General features: G+C 35.9%; 1 long non-coding RNA gene across 1 annotated transcript; it reads left to right on the forward strand.

The window, feature by feature from the left end:
* The first annotated feature begins 213 nt into the window (after positions 1-213).
* On the forward strand, positions 214-11,204 carry LOC137850320 (uncharacterized). The gene is made up of 4 exons (XR_011092470.1): positions 214-365; positions 1,379-1,483; positions 3,820-3,946; positions 10,786-11,204. It is a non-coding gene; the product is annotated as an uncharacterized lncRNA (long non-coding RNA).
* Positions 11,205-23,858: the final 12,654 nt, after the last annotated feature.

Raw genomic sequence — 23,858 nt, forward strand, 5'->3', positions numbered from 1 at the left:
AGCTTCTCTGGTCAACCTGTTCCAGTGCCTCACCACCCCAGAGTGAAGAATTACTTCATAATGTTGAATCTAAACCTCTTTTACATCCTCCTTAAAGTCATTACTTCTTGTCCTATCACAACACGCCTGAGTAAGAGTCCCTCCCCACCTTTCCTGTTGGGTCCCTTTAAGTACAGGAAGGCTACTCTAAGGTCCTCTGGGAGTCATCCCTTCTCCAAGCTGTAAAATCTCAACTCCTACAGCCTTTTTTCATGAGAGCTATGTTACAACTCTCTCATCATTCTTGAGGCCCTCCTCTGGTCTCTCTCTAATACGTCCACATCTTTCTTATGCTGGGGGCTCCAGAGCTGAATGTAGTTCTCCAGGTAGGGTCTCACGAGGGCGGAGAATTATTCTATACTTTATTTCAAAGGTGGAAAAAAACACTCGAGTTTATTTATCTTGCTTAATATATCTGTAAACTTCAAAGTAAAGGATTAAGTTAGGCTCTGTATTATGTTAAAATTAATTTATATGAAATATACCTAGAAATGAATGTTTCATTCATTCAAAAAAAGTCAGTTATGACAACATAAATTGTTGCTTGTGTCAGATACCCTATCTATTCATTCTGCAGTCTAACACTTTAACGGGAAGTTCACTTACTCATTCATGTTTCTATCTAACATTGAAGTCCATCATAGGAACCTTAAGAGGTTACTTCTTTCCTTTTAAAGATGTTAAATGTGACCTACAACTATAGTTACATGAGATCACAGATATAAAACCTTTAACAAGCCAGAGCAAAGTTTGAAAATGAAGCTTTTTCATGAGAGGAGGGAAAAAAAAAAAAAAAAGAAGAAAAAAATTAGCATGAATACTGTCCATTTGGAAAGAGGTACAAAACTCATGTATTTGATTTCTTTTCTAATGGTTTATTTCCGACAAGCACATACAACTCTGAAACTGATCCACTCACTCAGATACAAAATGAAAAATCCTATAAACCAGTTTTACACATTTGTATAGGCTAGAAAAGAACAAAGAAGTAGTATAACAAAGGTTAGAAAAAGTCTGTTGGGGAAAATTCTTACAAGGATTTCCAGCTTGCCCTCTACAAGAATATTGCATACCATTTTTTCCGCTATTTTATATTCCTGGGAATGTATATGCATGTACACATACAATAGTAAAGAATACAGCTTTGCTTATTTACACCAATATTTTTTTTTTTCTCCTTGTTGTAATTATGATTAATCTAGGAAGAATTCTATTTACATTGGAAAGAAAATTCAAGGAATAATGAAAATGCTGTGTTACTTTTATACAAGCCTTAAAGATAATCTAGCAAATCTTCTCCAATCTTCTCCTAATCTATATCACAACCATTCCCAAACAGCAGATATGAAGGATGAAAATAAACAGAACATAAATGACGGGAGAGTTGAAAGAATAAAAGTCAGGACCAGAAAGAGAATGAGGAAAATCCAGATAAGTCCGTTCCGTAAGTAGAATTTCTTTTAAATGCTTTTGTGTTCTGTTACATTCAAATAATTCAAATCATTCAAGAGGGAGTTAAAAGGATGATTTTGTACAGGGTGCCTTACAAAACTAAAAGAACTTAATACTTGAGAATTTCACTGTAGTAAATAAGGATTAAACCTGAAAGACTTAGAGATGGAAAGCAGAAAATACAGAAGAATACAGAGTTTTTGAAAGTCAATAAAAGAACAGATATACCAATAATTTGGTGGGTAAAATAAGAACTAAACATAGAGAAAAAAAGATTACAAATCCAGCCATGTGCCTGCAGCTACATCAAGAATTAATACAATACTCCTTCAGTGAAAGAATTAACTACAGTTCTTAGAATAAATGAATTTGAAACATGCTCTAAAGAACCTCATGAACCTGTGGAAGGCTTAGTAGGAATGCAGGGAGAACACTTCTTAATGAACAATTTCTGTGGCCTTAGAACTACATGATTGAGACCTGATACTCTACCATTATTCAGGGAAAACTAGTTATATTTCACTTTTTCTCTTTGAAACCTTTACCTGTGAGGCAACCAGTAATGAGAAATCTTAACAATAAAACTGTTTTATATCATTGAGGGGGAGGTGAGCTAGATCAGAAACCTAGACTCAGACTCTTAGTAAAGCTTTCAAGTCAAAAACAAGCAGCATGCTAGTACTAAGACTCAACAAATTTACTATTACAAGTTCCTTGTGATACAAAGTGGGCAATCCAACTAGGGTAAACACGTCTAGAAGTCAAGAGGAATAAGAACAGAAAACACTGGCTATTGTTAGTGACTAGTGTCAAGTAGAAAAGAAGTTTTTGATATATTTTTTTTTTCCCTTATGGAATTCAATACTATTCAATGCAACTTAGATAAGCACTACCAGCTGGAAGCTAATTACATTCAGCTGAACCTAATTATTCAAAACCCCTTAATTAGAGGGGAAGCTATTGCTGTTAAGGAGACATCAGTGTATTGGGATGAAAAGAAGGTAAAATATTTTAAAGCTATATATGTGTTACCCTGTATTTGTTATATATTGTTTTTGTTATACATTGTTTCTATTCCTTCTGCTTCTGAAAGTACTGCTAAAACTATTCTATGTTCATTATTTCTCTACAGGGGGAGAAAAATAAAATAATTACAGAAATCATAGGATTTCCTTACATATTCAGATTTAGCCACAACTGAACTAGTAATTTTAAATTGGGATGTTAAGAGCAGCCTCCTCATCTACTGGTTCTGGTAATCCCTCTTGGAATCCCATTGGCACTATGCCTGAGGGCCAGGAGTCTCTGCCCAGGCTGAGGGATGCAGCTGCCACAACCCCCTTTTCCCCTGCAATATTTGCATGAGGAACTGGGAGTGAAAGAGTGAGGTTAAGCCTGAAAAAAAAATAAGGGTAGGAGAAAGCATTGTTTTAATTTGCCTTCGTTTCTCACTAGGCAAGCCTTTTTTTAATTGGCAGTAAACTAATTTCCCCCAAGTGGAGTCTTTGTCAGCTGTGATGGTAATTGTTAATCAGTCTTCCCGTCCTTAGCTTTACCTGTGAGCTTTTTCTGGCTAATTTTCTCTCTTTGTCCTGTTGAAGAGGGGCTATGAGACAATGGCTGGGTGGATCTCTGGCAGCCAGCCAAGGCAATCCACCATAGTCACTAAGACACTCAAGAACTGCAGAAGTGTTTGTCTAATTTCTACCCACCCTCAGAGACTGTTACAGGTGAAATTATATGCTTTACTCATAATAGGGAAGCAGCAATACATGTATTGATATAATGTAATAGTCTAACAAAAATTAGTTGTAATTAAGACAACAACTTAGATTTGAGATGGCAAATTACTCTTGATTATTTACTGTATAGAGTACAAGGTAAGTCAGATGTGTCAGGAAGACCCTTCTTTTCAGTCACAAGGTTCAGAGTGGACCCTTCTTGTTTTCCAAACTCCTGAACAGAAGAGGTAATGGTGTGGCTGAATCCACTTCTAGTCCCAGACTTGGTCAGTGGTTCATAGCTAAGGGTTATATGTACACAGTCAAAGATATAATTTTAGTGAGTCTCTCAAATTTTAGCAAGCTATTAATTACTTTTTAAGGATGTATTGCATCAAGGTATCTCTCATAAGGAGTAAGGAATTTCTGCAGCAGTTTTGACCTTAAGAGGTGTCCCGACACAAGAGGAAATCCTGCTGTGCAACCAGCTGCTGTGCAGAAGAGCTCACAGGGCTCTTAGCCCATTGGCTCACTATTGGGTAAGATAATGGACTAATAGTCATTTATTGTTGTTGTTTTTGTGTGTCTGTGCTCCATTGGCCATCAGCTGCTGAACAAGATGTCTGTCAGTTTCTCCAGCACCCAGCTTGAGCCAATACTGTCGTCGCTATTTGGCTGAGCAAGGCCTTGCCTGCAACGGCCAGTGTTTGAACAAGGCAAAGGCCAGACCAAAGGTGAGAAGTGTGTTTGTAGGGGGAAATACCTTCACAGAGGTTTTCAAGATCAAACAGGTTAAAATTCTATGCAACCTTCTCTGACTTCGTAGTTGAGATTTAAACAGCAGGTTTTACCTGGGATCTTCTTTCAGTCCCTCCCAACTAGAATTGTTCCCTAACTCTATGATAATTCATATGTTTTCTGTTCAAAGAAAGATTATAGTCAGGAGACTTTAATAACAAGAGCCAGACTCAACCAAATTTTAACAAATACTCTGAAATCATCCAGTCACCTGTTCTGGAAAAATTAGAAATATCTCAAAAATTTGACTGGAGATACAATGTTATAAAGGAATGTTTAAATCTTAGAATTGAGTTTCAATCAGAGTTAGAGATCATCTGCTTAATATTCTAAAAATGTGTCAAAAATAGATTTGTAACAGAAAAATATGACTGGAGTGGCTCATCGTGTCAGCTTGCCAATATGATGATTATAATAAGTATTACCTAGAAGGAAGAATGTAAAGACCCAAATGCATGACAAGCCACAGAACATCTGCATACCCTCTAACAAATATAAGGCTTTTAATGTCATTGGTGGTCTGCTTAGGTGTTTGCAGAGACTGTCAGTTTCCAAAGCCCGTTTGTGAAAGATAGCTCTAATAAATGATGAAGCACAGCAAGAGTCCTCAGATATTTGCTACTCTTAGCAGTGAGGAAAATGCTTCTTGATCTTAGGTTGGAGGATTTTAAGGAGTTAATTCTCTACACTGTGCAGTTGCACATTATTTTTGAAGTCACATAAAACGGTCTTCAATGACCCTTCCCAGTTAATATGTAAAGCTCTAGTATATCATGTTCTGAGTCCTCTTTACCATTGTTTGTGCATTGTTTGTACTGTGTGTCAGTCCTTACCATATTAGTGTTCCCATATTCCTCTGATGCCAAAAAATAGAGGGTTATGTTTTTAGAATCATTTTATATAAAAACTTACTCTCTAAGAACCTGATTTCAGTACAGAGCTGTGTTCAAAATAATATCAGGAGATCCAACAAATGTGATCTTATGCCTGATTTTATTTAGGCCTCATAATTATTTGTCATGTCTGGAAACTGTAGCTTACTTGAATTTGTAATGCCAATTTCACAGTTCAGTAAAAAAGGATATGCAAATTCTGGTAATAAAAGGAGCAGTAGAAAATTGCCATGTCCTCCTAGCCTGTTAAAATCTTCTGGAATAAAAGAGGAGGTGTAATTCAATACAAACTGTGCAAAGAACAAAGGTTTTATCTTAAATTGGTCTGAAAAAAAAAAAAGTAATGATTAATGACAACAGTAATCTATGAGACCTTTATTATCAGAAATTCATAAAATAAGAAAAGGTAATTTAATTACTAATTGTCATATTTTTTTGATTGAAATTATTTTTCTGAAGACTATTAATTAAAACTAAAATTAAACTTGCATTGAGACTTCTTTGAATTGCCAAGAGCAACTGCAAGGAGCTGAATCCTTCAGCAGCCAGGTGTATCTGGACCGCATGTGCACTCTATCAAGCATACCCTTTTTACAGATCTAAGTTAACTGAGGAACAACTTTACTTGAGGAGCAGAGCCAGGCCTAGAAAACAAAACAATAAACAAAACAAAACAATAAACAAAACAAACAAAACAACAACAACAAAAAAGTGTTAAAGTCAGTTAAATTCTATTTATTTATTTATTTATTTATTATTCCATTACCATACATTCTGAATATATTCAGTAATGCCAACAACATTCAGAGGCTGAGTACTTCAGGGAGGACAGTGGAGCTACTTTTAGCATTACCTTGAAGATCTGTCCTCACCACAGCAGACAAGAGTGATACATGGTTCATCACATTGTCGTCTTGGACAGATTGTGAATGTCCATAGTACTTTCTTTTGTTGCAAAGTTTAAAAATGAGGGAGTTAAATACGTTCAACCTCGTATAGTTACGTATCTCTATATATAGTTATGGATATATATATAGAGAGAGAGATAGATAGTTATGTCTGGTAATGTCCCATGAATGTTGGTCAAGAGTATCTAAACTGAAAAAAATCAACATTACGTGGGTGGGAGAGAGGAGAAAGAGGGTACAATAAAAATAGTCTCGTCTTCAAGATTTTTTACATTTTGTGTGGTTTTATAAAATAGATCTTTCTTACCCTACCCCCAACCTTCTTGAGATAAAAACAGTTTACCAATGTTAAGATTACTTATTTTTTCTTACATTGTTGAGAACACGTAAAATAAAATGCATGGTACTTGCTAGAAGAACGTCATTCAACTGTGTTATCAATCAGTTGTTTCAGTGTGACAGTTAATAACTGTCCATAAAATTAAATTAAGTAAATATAGGCATGAAATAAGAAGATTCCTATAAATATGTAAGTTATCTCAAAACTTAAAAATATCTAAGGCACAAGATTTTTCAATATAATGAAGGATTTCTGTTAGTGTGCCTGCAGTTTAAATGAACTAGCTTTCATCAAGAGTGTCAAACATTATCTGTTATCCAGATCTGAATTATTCACTACATCGTGTTTGCTATTCTGTGATTCTCCTCTGAGAATATATATGTGAGTCTACTCTCATAGCCAGGAACACCACTAAGTCAGCAGCATAGCTGAGTGATTGCATAGAACCACAAATTTTAATAATGGATTATACAAGTTAACTTGTTCTTAATATTAGCATAAAAATAATTCCTCTAAATCTCCAAATGCATTTCTAAAAACTTTTGAAAGGTCCATGAGAAAGCTGTCAGCATAAAAGCCAATATTTATTTATTTATTCAATTATTTTTATTGAGAAAAAGTTAAACTAGAGAGAAAATAGAAGAGATCAAGCCTATTGCTACAAGGCTCTACAATTTTTTTCATGTGGTGACTTTGTACAGAACATTTACCCCGGAGGTTTTACTGGAGCCCAGTTTTGAGCAGACAACATCTGCATTTTCAGTTCTTAATGGTATAGTGCCAATTCACATAGAAACAACCCCTTAAACTCCTCCAGATCTTATTGCCTTCTTTAAGCTTTCCTCTTCATCATATCATTCTTGTACATGTTGATGACTTAATGAGTGTTTAAATGACCGTCATTGCATATACAAAATAAATATTCAGCCAAATACTACCAATTGTGTCCTTCATGTTCTCAATAGTATCATTGTATCTGCTTTGCTACTGAATTAAAAAGTATCTGGAGTTTAAAAAAAAAAAAAAAAAGGCGAATTGTAATAGCTACTTTTATATTAAAAAAAAAAAAAAAAAGTTTAGTATTCCGCAGTTATACTATCACCTTCCCAAAACACCACATTATTTCAGTAACCTCCAGGCTGGCTAAATAAAGTTTACTCAAGGTCATGGCTTTTAATGAATTCCCTGGACATCCTTCAAGACTTATTGAATATATTGAAATGCATGCCTTACCTACAAACGTAAATACTTTACAATAAAGTGGAATTCCTCCTCTTAAATGATAGGAAGGAAATTAATTAAGATCATTTTACAATTTTTTCAGTGCACTGCTCCATTTTTCTGCCAGCTTCACTGTGATATTAAAGATCAAAACAACGGAACTGTGCACTTGGGAATACAGATAATCTTTTTTAATGAAGGAGTCATGCCTGAGGTGAAAAAAAAAAAACAAACCTCTACATTAAAACAGGAATTTCAACTCATATTTTCATAAATATTTGAGTGAAGAAAAATCTTGATATAAAGCAAAATATTTTTTCAGTGGAATATTTAAATCTTTATAATGCATAATGAAATGCAACAATAGTTTCATACCGTATACTTCATGAATATTGCCTTGAGATCTTGAAATTTGGAAATATTTATTGAAATTAATGTCTAGAACTAGGAGCTAGTGATCTTACCCTGATATTTAAGTGCTTTCCATAAAAGCTATTTATGTCTACAATGTGCAAGAAGTCTCAGGGAAAATAGTAGATGCCATTTTTAGCTGCTAGATATGAAGCATATATATTTATAATTCTGAGTGTTTGTTTTTTTTCCTGTCTATTAATATTCCCCATGTCAGTGACCATCAAAAGGTTTGAAAACCTGCCAGAATAATGGAGGTGATCAAACTGAAATTAGATTTCTGGATATGTAGATATGAATTATTAATAATGTCAAAAACAATGATCAGTGCTGTCACATCTGGGCTCTCAATACAAATTACATTGAACCAATATGTACAATGCCTAATATCGCAGGCAGCCTTTTCATTGTCTGCAAGGAATATGTAAGGCTTTTCTCCTCATATTCGATTTTCATTTGGTAGTATCTTATGATATTAGGATCTCTTGCTACAAGTGATTAGCAATAATCCAAATCTAGCTTGTTAAAGATGTATGATATAATGTTAAATTCTATTTTGTTGCCAAATGCCCCAAACAGAGTATGTTGAGCACCACTGGCTGGAAGGAATATAAACTGTGGCACACACTATTTTCTTATGATGTAACCAAGGTTACTGAGAAAGAACCTGTGCTGAGGTTACTCTTACAAAGTGAAAGTATCTGCAGCTACTTCTGCACTTCCTCCTAGCACAGCTTCTCTGAGGGATTTCTGCTAGTTACTCTCATTCTCATCTCTCTTGCATATAGATAACTTTGTGACTTCACTCAAATGGATGGCTGAACTAGACACAACCTCTCCCACTCCCCCTCCTCAGTGAGGTGGGTTGCGGGGGGTGGTGGTGGTGAGAAACTATGTTGGGAAAGAAGAAAGCCTGCAGGTTGAGATAAGGATAATTTAATTAAAGAGAAAAGAAAGAGGGGAAAAATGGAAGCAAAGAAAGAGAGAAAAACAATCATTCTCTACTTCCCATCAATGAGCCACATTCAGCCACATCTTGGGAATCAAGGCAGCAATATGCATATTGATTGTTTGGGAAGACAGACTTTTTCATAAGAAGAGTCTTTTCCTTCTCCTTTCCCAGCTTTTCTTGCTGAGTATGATACCATATGATAAGGAATATCACTTTGGCCAGTTTAGGTCAGCTGCCTTGGTGATGTCCCCTCTCCATTTCTTACTCCTTCCCCACCCCTACTGGCTGAGGGAGTAGGGGGTGGGGTTGGGGAGAGTCTTGTTGTTGCACTAGGTCTGCTCAATAACACCAAAATATTGGTGTGATATCAGTGCTGTTCTAGGTACAAGTGCAAAGCACAACACTCTATGGGCTGCTGTGGGGAAATTTAATATCCCAGCCAGACCCAGTACAAACCTGCATAGATCGGTCTCTTAGTTGTGCTATCAGACTTTGCAGGGTAGATGTTTTAGTGTAGTTTCTTATTATGTAAAAATTTGATTTACCTATGTTCATGAAAATCTACAATCTACAGTATTCAGTCAAGTACTTTGACACAAGCCTATGGAGGGAAGAAAAGTCAATAACTGCATGTCTATATGTATGAGTGTTGAGGTCTAAGATAAAAGTGAAAGGGAAAATCTACTGGTATGTTAAGTTACACAACATTTTTACTCTTTCAGAACAACACTTATTAACATAAGCAACTTCCAATCCATCAGCAAAACTTATTGACGTATTGAAGGTAGAATTTGAGAGCATGTCTCTGATGTTTCATTAAAATAGTGGGGGATTAATTTTCAAAATACTTGGTTTTTTTTTGGACTTGAGTGAAATGGAAATCCTGCATAAACAGGATTTTCCATCCATTGGAAAATCATTCCAATCTTGATTATGCTCAAAAAAATCAGATTCAAAGAGTGTATCTAAAATATGTTTACAATGAGCAGGAGTATTATTAATTCATTCATCAATTTTCATATGAAAAAACTTCTGGAACTGCATCTTGGTCAGCCAAGACTTTGAACAATTTTAATGAATACAGTGAAAAATTTGGAACTTGAGATAAGCCTTTGAGTTGTTATCAAATGTTGTCAATGTCTTTCAGCTGTTTGTGTTTAAACAAAGCATGTCAACCAGTTGGTACATAGGTTGAAGATATTTGACTCACTGAAGATCCAGGTGATTGATTGGGCCTGACCTCCTGACAGATGTTTTTCTCTCATCTGCAAGAACACAAGAAAGATAAGACAACACAACATATTTGTTTTGCTGAAATTTCCTAGGAATTATACAATTAGGAAAACACTGATAGCTATGCCTCTGTCTATGAAGAGAATATGTATGAAACATGACTTCTCAAAGCTGCAGATGACTGAAATCCTCAGGAAATATACTTATTATTATTGTTAAAGTGTTATTTAGAGCTCCATGGATAGATAAGTACAAGAGAACAAAGCCCTGAGGACAGATTCTAGGCTAACATAAATTAGTATAATTCCATTGTCCTTTATATAATTAGGTCAGTTTACACCAGTCAAGGATCTGCACAGTGTTACGTTAACATTAACTGATGATGTTACTTCAACAAGTGTAATAAGAACTGTTCATACTGCTTTAGAGTTAAATTTTCTTCTTGTACACTAACATGTTTCCAGTGATTTTAGGAAATAATAATTTTTTATTCTAATTGCCAGACTTGTTTAATCCTGGAGCATTTGTTACTATAGCTGCATGTATTTTTAGTATAATATTGAAGCTGAGGGGCATAATTTAATTACATCATCGCATGCTAGGTCAGTGTCTTTTTCCTTTAGGGTAATGGTATTTTCATAACTAATTTATGCTAGCAACTGTGAAGCTGCATATATTTTGAAGATTAACTGTTTTGTAAGTAAATTTCTTAAATTCTGAGAGAAAGTAAAAAAAGCTGTTAAATTATAAATCATTAATTTGGTTTATTTCTTTGTGTCCACGGGGGTCATATAATCTCTTATCAATTGTGTTACAGATCACCATGGGAGTACTGTCTTTGGACAGTAGACTATCGCACAAGAGATTTTTCGTATTACTATAGAAGAAGAGAAGAACAGATGGCTGTATTTTAAAAGTGGACAGACATAGAAACAATAGGTAATACCACTTTAAAAACTGAGAGGTGAGGAGGAAGCTAATAATTTTAGTTAGATTTGCAGACTTAAAGTTTCCTGCTGCACCTATTTCCTAAGTGATCCAGGGGTCACAACAGTAGTTTCAGCATGTGAACAACATTGGGGTGGCTGTGAAATTCTAAACTTATTTTATACTCTGAAGTTATCAAATGGAGTTCTAATGTTTACTGCATTTTGTGTAAATGATTGTTTATTGCCTGTGGCTTTCAATCTTTGGAATGGTATAGAGAACAATTGAAGTGTAATCTGTTTTTGAAAATGTTAGCAACTGAGTTAGGATTCAGAATATATCCTATACTCAACTGACTATACCCGTTGAGAAATAATGGGTTATAAACACTTTGTCAGTGTAAATAATAATAAAAAAAATAATCAAAAGCAATTATTGTGTTGTGCAGTTAAAAATATCATATAACCTTTCTTGAAGTTGTACTATATTTCCATACATAAAACACTGAGGAATTCAAATGTGATACACCTTACATTCCTAAGCATCTTCTCTTTCAAAACCTTTTTTTTTTTTTTTTCCAAACTACATGCTGTGCAATTCCTCCAGTATTTCTGTACTCTCAGAAGAATGCACAGAGAAAATACATAGATCAAAAAGGGGGCACACAGCTCTCCAGAGAGCAATTAGTGATCATTTGCATAGTCTCTACAATCCAAATGTGAAATAAAAGACATGTATACCGACTGATGGTTGAATTCGGCTTTATCAAAAAGTTAGGAAAATACAATTTATCAAAAGAGAGAAGGTCAGTATGAGTAGTTCCACTTTTGAGGACATCACTTCTAATATTCTATGTTTATCCTATGTATATCTGCATTTCAGGTGTATACATATATTTTTCAACACTTATTAATGAAAACAGAGACATTTTCACCTGTATCTGTTTTCAACCTTTCCACTTCCTTGTTCTGGTTAAGTATTTTAGGATGAAATTTACAGATATCTTTTCAAAATTCATAGCAAAAATTCAGAATGATAAGCAGATTATTCTAAGAATAGACCTTCCCCTTTTACTAGTTAGCTAATTATATTTATCTTTGTGGAACATTTCCCAGATTTCCCTTTATCAAGGAACAAGATTCCCTTCCCTTCCCTTCCCTTCCCTTCCCTTCCCTTCCCTTCCCTTCCCTTCCCTTCCCTTCCCTTCCCTTCCCTTCCCTTCCCTTCCCTTCCCTTCCCTTCCCTTCCCTTCCCTTCCCTTCCCTTCCCTTCCCTTCCCTGCCCTGCCCTGCCCTGCCCTGCCCTGCCCTGCCCTGCCCTGCCCTGCCCTGCCCTGCCCTGCCCTGCCCTGCCCTGCCCTGCCCTGCCCTGCCCTGCCCTGCCCTTTCCCTTCCCCCTTCCCCCCTTCCCCCCTTCCCCCTTCCCCCCCCTTCCTCCTTTCCTTCTCCCTTCCCTTCCCCCTTCTCCTTTCTTTGTCCTGTCTAAGTATGTTCAGCCTTCCTCAGTTCCACATGTGGATGTGGTTTAGTGTCTTATTATTCTGACACTAATTTTTCAGAATTTTTATTTCATCTTCCTCAGTCTAATCACCATCCTCCTCATCCCACTATAATTGTCCTCATAATTACATAATTCATAATTTTAAAAACTGAAACTGCCAGTTTTCATTTGGAAGAAAATTCCAATTTTACTGTAGATGTCTGGATCATTGACTATTATATAACTAGTGACTTGACTACAGATGCTCAGTGTTTACATTTCCTGAACAAGATCCAATTAAAAGCTTACCATCTGTCATAAATCTTTGTCTCCATACAGCTTTTAATGTAAGTGACATTATTATTCAAACCTTAGCCCATTTTTCATTCACCATTATCAAATGATATACACATTCCTCTACTAAGAATTTTTCAAAACCTCCAAGAGTTTGTTTCTTTGTTTTATGGGGGGTTATTTGGCTATAGCCAGAACCTCAAAAATTCTCAGAAAAATTATTGTGGAATATAGCTCATTTACATTCAAGCAACATTGACAATCCCATTTTAGATTTGGCAGGTCTGGGGGCCAATGAGAATTTCCTAGGAAAATCATAGAATCATAGAATATCCTGAGTTGGAAGGGACCCAACTTCCCCTCTCAGCCTCCTCTTCTCCAGGCTGAACAGGCCCAGTGACCTTAGTTGCTCCTCATATGTCTTCCCCTCTAGGCCCTTCACCATGCTCGTCACCCTCCTCTGGACACTCTCCAACAGTTTAATATTCTTTTTGTACTGTGGTGCCCAGAACTACACACAGTACTCAAGGTGAGACCACATCAGCGCAGAGTAGAGTGGGACAATCACCTCCCTCGACCAACTAGCAACGCCGTGCTTGATGCATCCCAGGATATGGTTGGTCCTCCTGACGGCCTGCGCACACTGCTGGCTCATATTCAACTTGCTGTCTACCACGACCCCCAGATCCCTCTCTGCAGGGCTGCTCTCCAGCGTCCTGTCGCCCAGTCTGTATGTATTGCCAGGGTTGCCCTCTCCCAGGTGCAGGACCGGGCACTTGCTCTTGCTAAACTTCATTTGCTTGTTGATCGCCCAGCTCTCCAATCTGTCCAGATCCCTCTGCAAGGCCTTTCCACCCTCAACAGAGTCCACAACTCCTCCAAGTTTGGTGTCATTGGCAAATTTGCTCAAAACACCTTCTAGTCCTACATCCAAATCATTGATAAAGACATTGAAGAGGACTGGCCCTAAAATGGAGCCTTGAGGGACCCCACTAGTGACCATTCGCCAGCCAGATGTGGCCCCATTTACCACAACACTTTGAGCTCTGCCTGTCAGCCAATTGCTCACCCATTGTATGGACATTTTGACACAGTTTCTATGGGAAACTGTGTCAAATACCTTGCTGAAGTCCAAAAAGATCACATCAGCTGGTTTCCTTTGATCGACTAGACAGGTGATCTTGTCATAAAAGGAAATCAAATTTTTTAAGCAGGACCTACCCCTCATGAACCCATGTTTGCTGGGACCAATGACAACATTGTCCCCCAGGTGCACTTCAATAACTTCAAAAATCAACTTCTCCATAATTTTACCAGGCACTGACGTGAGACTGACAGGCCTGTAATTGCTAGGGTCTTCTTTTTTACCCTTCTTGAAAATTGGCACAACATTTGACAGCTTCCAGTCTACTGGGACCTCTCCAGATTCCCAAGATCATTGAAAAATAATTGAGAGAGGTACTGCGATGACGTCAGCCAGCTCTGAAAGCACACTGGGATGAATCCCATCTGGACCCATAGGTATGGATTCAGGCAGAGCAGCAAATTCCGCACACGTTCAGGGTTGGTTGGGAGTTTGTTATTCCCACTGTCATGGTCCTCCAACTCAGGACACCCTGGATCCTGAAACCCATCATCAGAGTTGAAGACAGAGGCAAAGAAGGCATTAAATGTCTCTGGCATGCCTATGTCATTGTCTGTGAGGAGACCTTCCCCATCAAGTAGCAGACCTATGTTTTCTTTGGTCCTCCTTTTTCTGTTCACATATCTAAAAAAACTTTTTTGTTGTCTCCCACAGACATGGCCAGCTTCAACTCTAGTTGGGCTTGGGCTACACAAATTTTCTCCCTATAAACCTGAACTGCATCCCTGTATTCCTTCCTTGTAGTCTGACCCTCCTTCCAGCAGCCGTACACTTTCTTTTTTCACCTTAGCTCCAGTAGAAGATCCCTGGTCAGCCAGGCTGGCCTTCTGCCCCGCCTGCCTGACTTTTGATATTTTGGAATTGCCTGATCTTGTGCTTTTAGGAGGCAGTGCTTAAAGACTGACCAGCACTGATGGACACCAATACGCCAATACTGAATGGATTTCTGACAATTTCAGAAAATGTTAATAAATTAAAAATTTTTGGATTTGGAAATATGAAAGATACTTTATAAATATTTTTCATACACAAAGAATGCTTGGAGCCACAGAAGCTATTAACATATATATTTATTAAACCTGGAAAAATAAGTACACACCCCTCTTCTCCGCCCACTTTCCACAAAAGTGCAATGGGACATTATTATTATTATTACTGCTGTTGTTGTTGTTGTTGTGATTATTATTATTACTATTACTACTATTACTATCACTATTACTATTATTAATGAGAGCAATTCAATTGATTTGCATTTGAAGTTCTGGTAATTTTACATTGTTAGAAAATTAATTATGCTTATATAGTAGCTTATACTGAGGCAAGCAGCCTTTTAAAGTATATTTAGTAAAGCCTGTTGGTGTAGAAATAGACTGGTTATTTTTCAAGATTATCTATTCAGTACACCACGTCTGACTTCAGCCACTCCTCACTATTCACAGCTTCTGAAGGTACTGCATGCAGAATCTCTCTTTTATTTTCTTTTTTTTTTTAATTTTTTAATAAAAATGAAAATAATAATTTTATAATTGTTCTCTTTGAGTGTGGTGGTTTTACCGTACTGGGCAGCTAAACCCCACAACCACTCTCTCACTCCCCCTCCTTTAGATGAGGAGGGGGAGAAGTAAAGCAAAGAACAACTCACGGGTTGAGATAAGGATAATTTAATTAAAGGGAAATAATTATAATAATTAAATAAAGACTACCATGAACTAAACAATTTAACTAAGGGGAAATAAAAAGGGAAAGGGGAAAGGGAGGGGAAAAAAGGAAAATAAAAAAAGAAGGGAGGAAAACAAACAAACAAAATAAATGAAGGCTATATGGAAGTGCAGAGGAAAGAAATTAGTCTCTACTTCCCACAAATGAGCGATGATTGACCACGTCCTTGAAGCAAGGCCTCAACGCACGCAGCCGGTGTTCGAGAGGAGGACCGACGTCTTCTCAACGAGAGCCCACCCCTCCCCTCTTCTTCCTGTTTCCACCTTTTATTGCTGAGTGTGACATCACATGGTATGGAATATCCCTTTGGTTGGTTTAGGTCAGCTGCCCTAGTGATGTTTCTCTCCTCACCTTTTGCCCACCCCCTAGGAAGGTTAGAGAAAGGCCTAATACTGTGCCACTGCTGCTCAGCAGTAGACACAACACTGGTGTGATAACACTGCTGTTCCAGCTACAAGTACAGAGTACGGCACTGTATGGGCTGCTGCCAGGAAAATTAACATTCCAGCCAGACCCAGTACATTGAGATAGAATCTTGGAATGAAGTAATTTTTGCCTTTGTTTACTAAATTTGATGGCAAAGCTTTCTGTGGCTTCCTCAAACCAAAATATTATTCAAACTGACATATGCCTTATTTCAGTATTTTTCCTTGTAGCAGAAATATATAGTATTCCTCTGGTCTTGGCAATTTAATTGTCAGAAATCCATTTTCTTAGCCTGTGTAGCTGTAGTTTTATTTCCCCTAAATACATGTACATCTTTTTAGTATGCTGTTAGGATAGCCTAGTAGTATCATTCATAATATTTGTAAACATTAAGAAAGTTTAATTCTCAAGGTAATCTCCAATGTAGTGGGATTTGCATGAGGCACTAAATAACTTCTATATAGTTGTTTATATATTTTCAAGTATATGTATATATATGTGTATAGTATATATTTTTTAGAAATTTAATATTCGATTGGAATAAATTTGCCCCTGTTTTATACACACTATCCTAAACATTAAAATATTAAAACTGACCTAATTTTTTTGAGTTGTAGGCAGAAATCTTCAATGGTCAGAAAAAAAAGTGTATACTTTTATACAAAATTTATTATTAAAAATTTTGTATGACATTTAACATAAAAATGTACTTTTATATTTCAATCTAAAGAACAAAAATGAACTACGAATATTTGAATTGCCTTGTTCACTAGGTATTCAACTTTCCGATTTAAAACCTCATTTTGATTTCCACTTTTCAATGAGTAAGAGGGAAAGGACTCTGTGCAAGAGAATAGCTAGATAACAGTACACTGCTGAAAGCAAAACACAGAGACAAAAAGATTATGACAATATATTTTTGGTACATAGCCTTTTTCTTAGAGTTAAGGGCTAGAATGGCATGATAGATCTTTAATCCCTAAATCTGACAAAGAATTTCTAAGCTTCAGAAGAGCAGACAATTGCCTTCTGGCTCTCTCCTGTAATAAACTAGTCTCCACTGAAGAAGTACTGAGCTACATGACTGAAAATTCTTGGTCTAAAAGTATTGTATCGAACTCTTAGCTTCTGATCCTTCTTCCTCAAAATTTCATATACTTTCTTTAGCTGTTTTTTTCTTTTTTTTTTTTCTTTTATTTAACCATGGTTAATTAGAAGTATAAAATATGATCCTGAATATATCATACGCCTATCCATTGGGCTATAAAGTTAAAACCTCATTAACTGAATTAATCTTACTAAATAATTTTCATATGCAACATATTATTTTATTCTGACATAGATTGCTTTCACATTTGACTATATTGACTTTGTCATTATATTTTCATTGTCATTCAATGTCATTATAATTACCTAGTCCATATACTTTGTTTACAACAACAAAAATCTTTCTGTTTTTCCAGTTACTTTTTTCTGCTATATAGATGAACTGTCTTGTATAATTTCTATTAGCAGTTGTTTTGAATTACTACAGATAGGTGAAATCTTCCACTGATATCACAGAGTTCCACTTCCACGGAGTTCTCTAGCGGAAACTGTAGATGTGTAATTTCAGTTACTGCACTGATAATGAGAAAAAATGTGAAATTGGAGAGATCAAAAGATCATGAAAGATTTGATTAGTAAAAAATCTATTCCAACATTTACATTTTACGTTAAAATATAGATGATATAAAACAACTCCAAGATACAACCTCCTTTCTAGATGCTATTTTTGAATATTCTTTTTTTTTTTTTTTTTTATAAACTCATAGACATGTCGTTAATGACACAGTCCATATATATAAACCTAATTTTGTAAGTCTTTTCATTTCCATCTATTTGTTCTCAAGTGGTCTGTAGCCAGGTTGATCATATTTATACAATCATCATAACTTAGCTCATCTCCACATTCTCTTTTATACTTCCTTTCATATACACAGTTGTTTTTTGTTTTTGTCTCCCTTTTCATCACTTCTGTATAACATGTTTTTTAACATCTGATAAAATAATATTTGTGATATTGAATGAAAAGAATGGTAGCCCACTGACTGGTGATTGAGGATAACATTGATGAGGAACTAAATGTATTTGCAATGCTGTAAAATTTCCCAAGATGTGCTGGAAATTTTTCCATTCCATGGGCCTGGAATTATTCCATTCAAGACAACAAATTCTGCAATGTAAAACCATCTTCACTACTTTTTCATACTATAGATGAGGATCAAAAAGTCTGTAAAAAGTCACAGTCCAACAGTTCTCTTTAGTCTTGCTTTATTTGGTCTTGATATTCCCCCCCATCTCCCAATTAGCCTTTTGCAGAAATAAATAAATTAAAAACAAAACAAAACAAAAGTATATTAAAAAGCAAGCTGTGGTATAGATAAAGCAAGTTCCATGAATGAACAAAAATGAATGTAACAATAGCTTTCAATAAAGGACAAAAGTACCAGATGGAGAAAACAAACTCTGTTAAAAGCATAGGTACAAAGAAATGTATTGTAGAGTTGAAAATTATGTAGTTCTAGGAATTAAGTGCAGATACAGGAAAGAAATAAAAAGTCACATTTTAAGTCTGACTTTTAAAAATATTACAGAGACACACATTTTCAGTGTTACATCTTAAATTTCTTTCACCATATGTATTTCACCTTGTCAAAAGCTTGGCACCAAGATTTTTTTATTGTTAAAGCCACATCACCTGTCTCAAACATACAGATAATTTATACTCTGTCTAATCTGAGACCTTAAAATCTCACAGACCTCTATAATAACTTTTACTCAGTCATTCAGCAGCTTGTAATTTAAGGACCTTTTCCCTTACTCAGAATTAAAAACATCAAACACAAGGAAGTGTTAAGTTTTCAGAGTCATGTAGCACTTCAAGACACAACTAGAAGAAGTAGAAAGAATAAAAATAATCCCTGATTTTTTCTTTGAGAAAAGTCATATATTTCAACCTATCTCCATACCAGCATCTGTCAGCATTGCCAAATGGGCTCATGGACTGAATCCTCAAATGCAGTTTTCTCTGCATTGCAGATATCACTTTTTTGTACATTGGGACACATCTATCACCATCACAACAGAGAATTAAACTGGACTGAGCACAGTCCTACCACCTTGCTAGTCATCATTGTTCTTCAACTGTGAACATTTGATGAAGACATAGGGACAAGTGTGTTAGGCTAATAGGAGTGTCCTTAGATCTCCAAACAGATGCAATGAAATATTTAGTTTCTACCTGGACAGTCTGAGACAAAATGAAAGGATGCTGGGAAAATGCTTTTCCAAAACATAAACTCCAGTGAATTTTGGCCTGCAGTGAATCTTGCCATCTGGCCCATATGAACATGCAACAGCATGTACCACCTCTCTGTCAGTCCCAGTTTTATATCATATTGTTATTCTGGTTTATTATATAAAATCTGTGGAAAGATTTCATTTGAAATAATAATAATAATAAAAGCCCTTTCTCACATATTGCTCCTACAGACATCTTAATTTCTGGTTGGATAGCATTTTTTTAATTGGCTTTGGAACATAGTCAACGAAGGTCAATATGATTTTATGGGGTAATATTTTATACTGCACCTTTCTGTGTTTAATGATTGCATGTCCTAAGATTGAAAAGTACTTTGTCATAATTAGCAGCTAGTATCTCTGCCAGAATTTGGAAGTCCATGCACCAGGGAAATAGAGAGATTAATGAAAAAAATAATAAGTAAAAACAAATGCCAGGAAAATATCTCTTAGGAAAAAAGGATGACTTGGAGACTTCAGGAAAGTACATAGATCATCATTTTTCTGCAACTGGATTGAATTAATTTTCTAATTAGAAATCAGAAAAGACTATGTGCAAAACAAATAATTTTGAAAGTGCCATTGTATGATGATGATTAGATTATTAGAAGTACTTAAAATAAATTTTGTTATGCCTGATGACTAACGCTTTTGCAAAATCAGTTCATCATTCATCACCAGGAATGAAAAAAGACTGCAGTGACCACAAGACATTGCTGCATGTCTAGACACCTTTAAACCATGGGAGACAATATTTTCCTTATCTGCATAAGATATTGGGTGGAATTTGGAGGAAAGCAATGAGTTTATCTATGAAATAACATAGTTTTTAAGTTTTCCTCTGGAAATATACACATATGACATAAAGAGAAACATTCACGTCTGAAGCAAATATAGCTTCATTAAGGGCAGATTGTGCCTGACAAGCTGATGGCCTATGATGGGGTTACAGCATTGATGGATAACGGAAGAGCAACTGACATCCTCTACCTGGACTTGTACACTGTCCTGCATGACATTCTTGTCTCTAAATTGGAGAGACAAGGATTTGATGATAAGGAATTGGCTGGATGGTTACACGCAAAGAGTTGTGGTCACTGGCTCAAGGACCAAGTGGAGATCAGTGGCAAGTGGTATTTCTTGGGGGTCAGTATTGGGACCATTTTTGCATAACATCTTTGTTGGTGTTATGGACATCGGGATCAAGTGCACCCTCAGCAAGTTTGCTAATAACACCAAGTTGTGTGGTGCAGTCAACATGCTGGAGGGAAGGGATGCCATCCAGACAGGCTCAGGAGGTGGGACCATGCAAAACTCATGACGTTTAACAAGACCAAGTGCGAGGTTCTGCATCTGGGTCAGTGCAATCCAAAGCACAAATTTAGGCTCAGTGGAGAATGGATTTAGAGCAGCCATGGGGAGAAGGCTCTCAGTGTATTGGTTGAAAAGAAGCCCAACATGACTTGGCAATGTGCACTGGCAGCCTAGAAAGCCAACCATATTTTGGGCTTCATCAAAAAACATGGCCAGCAGGTTGAGGGAGGTGATTAACTCCCTCTACCCTGCTTTGTGAGACCCCACCTAGGGTGCCATGATCAGATCTGGGACCCCTAATATAAGAAGGATATATGAGCAAGTCCAGAGGAGGGCTATAAGGAAGATCAGAGGGCTGAAACACCTCTTCTATGAAGACAGGCTGAGAGAGTTTAGCTTGGAGAAGAGAAGATTCCAGGAATTACTTTATAGCAGCCTTCCAGTACCTCAAGAGGGCCTACAAGAAAGCAAGAAAGAGATACTTTGTCAGGGAGTATAGTGAGAGGACAAGGAGTAAAGGTTTTAAACTAAAAGAGGGTAGATTTAGATTAGACACTTGAAAGAAATTCTTTACCATGATGGTGGTGAGGCACAGGAACAAGTTGCCCAGAGAAAGTTGTGGATGCCCCATCACTGGAAATATTTAAGGCAAGGCTGAACAGGGATTTGAGCAACCTGTTTTAGTGGAAGATGTCCTCTATGGCAGGGAGGCTGGAATTAGATGATTCTTTGTGTCCTTTCCAACCCAAAACATTCTATTATTTTGTGATTCAATGATTCTGTGATTCTACTCAACAACTTGGTTTATTTGTGTCAGGGTTGGAAGTATTTATGGAAGCAACCACAAATACAGTGGCAAAAACTCTCTTTTTGCACACTTTGACCTCCTCATGCCACAGTGACACTCGCATAGTAGTTTCTTACCTTTGCTTATATCCCTAATTCTTTAAGAATTACTATTTCTAATACTTACAGAAAAAATATTTATATAACAGATTTTCCTTTCTTATATTAAACATTTTTTTTTCCCAAGATCATCTTAGTTTAGCACTGCAAACTATAGATAAATTTCAATCAGAAAAATATTTAATCAAAAGTATTATACATAGTAAAATTACTAAAAGCCATTAATAAATTACATCAAATACTTCAGGTCTTCTTAAATATTCTGGAATTTTTAATCATAATTAGACACAAGAGAAGAATTTATGACAAGGCTACACCAAGTAAAAATGTTCTAGTTCCAACTAGGGGTACAGTCTTGTATCCTAAATCCAAAATGTCACTATAAATTAGTTACTATTGCAACATAAAATAAAAGATTCTAGCTTCAGGTGAACTATTAAATATGTATCTTCCAACTTTAAAAAAGACATTTAAAAATGAAAAATTTTATGCTCCAACTTTTTCAATTTCTGCGTTGCATTAGGTGCCAGAAATGACTTTAAAAATGATAGCCTCTGTGTAAAGCAGAATGTATACAAACTGCTTCATTTTACATCTCAATTGTCTAATCCACCTGCATTAATCAAGTGGAGGTAGTCATCGTGTAGCCAGATAGACACATTCTAGTTGACCTTGCAGATTTGTATTAATAATGGAGTTTGGTTTCCTGAAATTATGTTAATCCTCATTGAGAATTATGCAGGTCACACTGTACAGCATTGCAAGTCTGCATCACATGTTGCAAAGTTCAGGAAAAAGGGAAAACAACATTTCAGATTAAACACTTCTAGGATTTACTAGACTTTCCATTGGCATTTTTTGTCTCATCATTCCTAGAAACAGCACACATTTCTAGTTTATTCCTACTGCATTTCAGAAATAAACACCTTTAGCAAAGTAAGAAATATACACTGGTATTTCACCTGTCAGAATAAATGAGTGGCAGAAATTTCAAGACTCATTCAGTGGCTTACCTGTGTTTATTTCTATTCTGTCTCCCGTTATTTTTGTTATATAAGTGATGAATAAACAACCTCTTCCTCCCTCCCCCCCCTCCTTGTTTGCATGCTAAGTACCTGATTTAAGTAATAACTCTCTGTATATTTACGGAGATGCTTTGAATTTCTTTTTCCAGTCTTTGTCTTATTTTTATTACAGGCAGATTCTTTTTATATATTAAAAATATTTATTGTTATTTTATTATTGTTATTGTTATTATATTTTTATAATAAATACTTTAAGCCTGCCAAGAAGGAATCATTCTCTTAGATAAGAAAAAAAAATGCAAACCAGCAAAAAATTAAAGTTTGACTTTTGAACATTGATTCAATTTGTACAATACGTTTTTGTATTGTACAATATGTTTTTGCACAATACATTTTACATACAATACAGTTGCAGTTCTGAGTAAATACATTCAAAATAAATAACATGTACATATAATATCTATGTCTAAGCTTGTTGTTTTGGGAAATATCCTTTATTATTGTTATTATTATTTTCCCAGGATAGCTCTATTGGAACACCTCTTCTATTGATCTCCCTGTGAAAAGTAATACCTATGCAGCACCTAGGGTACTTTCCTTTCCATTTCATCAATTCTGACCTTTTTCCTATATTCATCCCCGAAGTATATGCAGGATACTCAACATGCGTGATCTTGTCAGGGCACGCTATAATCTTTTCTGTTAGCTAACATTCAGTGTATTCAGTGTATGTATTCAGTGAATTCCAGTATTTATTTGAGCTCTGAAGTCTTATATTTCTTCCTCCAAATTTACAGCATTTTGAATTATATGAACAGAAATACACTTCATAAAATCAATTGAAATACAACTGGTAAGCAAAGAACACACTTACCAAATGCTTATCTCAAATTCTGTCCATTTGAGATATGGAGACGTTAGACTATGTCTATACAAAATACTGACATAATGTGGTATAAAATAATTTTGTAGAAACAAGAGTTTGAATCTAATATGTCTGCTTGCATATAAGGAAACCTATTTATTTATTTCTTTATTTTCTGTGAGGTAGAATATTAATTTTTTTCACCTATCCAGTTTCACAACTACAGCTCACAGTTGCCTTTTCCCATTACATATACTCCGGTTTGTGAGTCCCTCCATTCTACAGGTTTTGGTACTCTTCCATCATAACTACACCATCTGAATTTGATCTGTGATAGATTTAATCTGAGATTTAGGAAAATGGCTTGGATTCTTGAAGTTCACCCACGTTACAGAAATAAAGATATCTTTTATTATACACACTAACAAATTTTACCCATCAATAAAGAG

Source organism: Anas acuta, chromosome 1, assembly GCF_963932015.1.
Source record: "Anas acuta chromosome 1, bAnaAcu1.1, whole genome shotgun sequence".
Taxonomy (NCBI): Eukaryota; Metazoa; Chordata; class Aves; order Anseriformes; family Anatidae; genus Anas; species Anas acuta.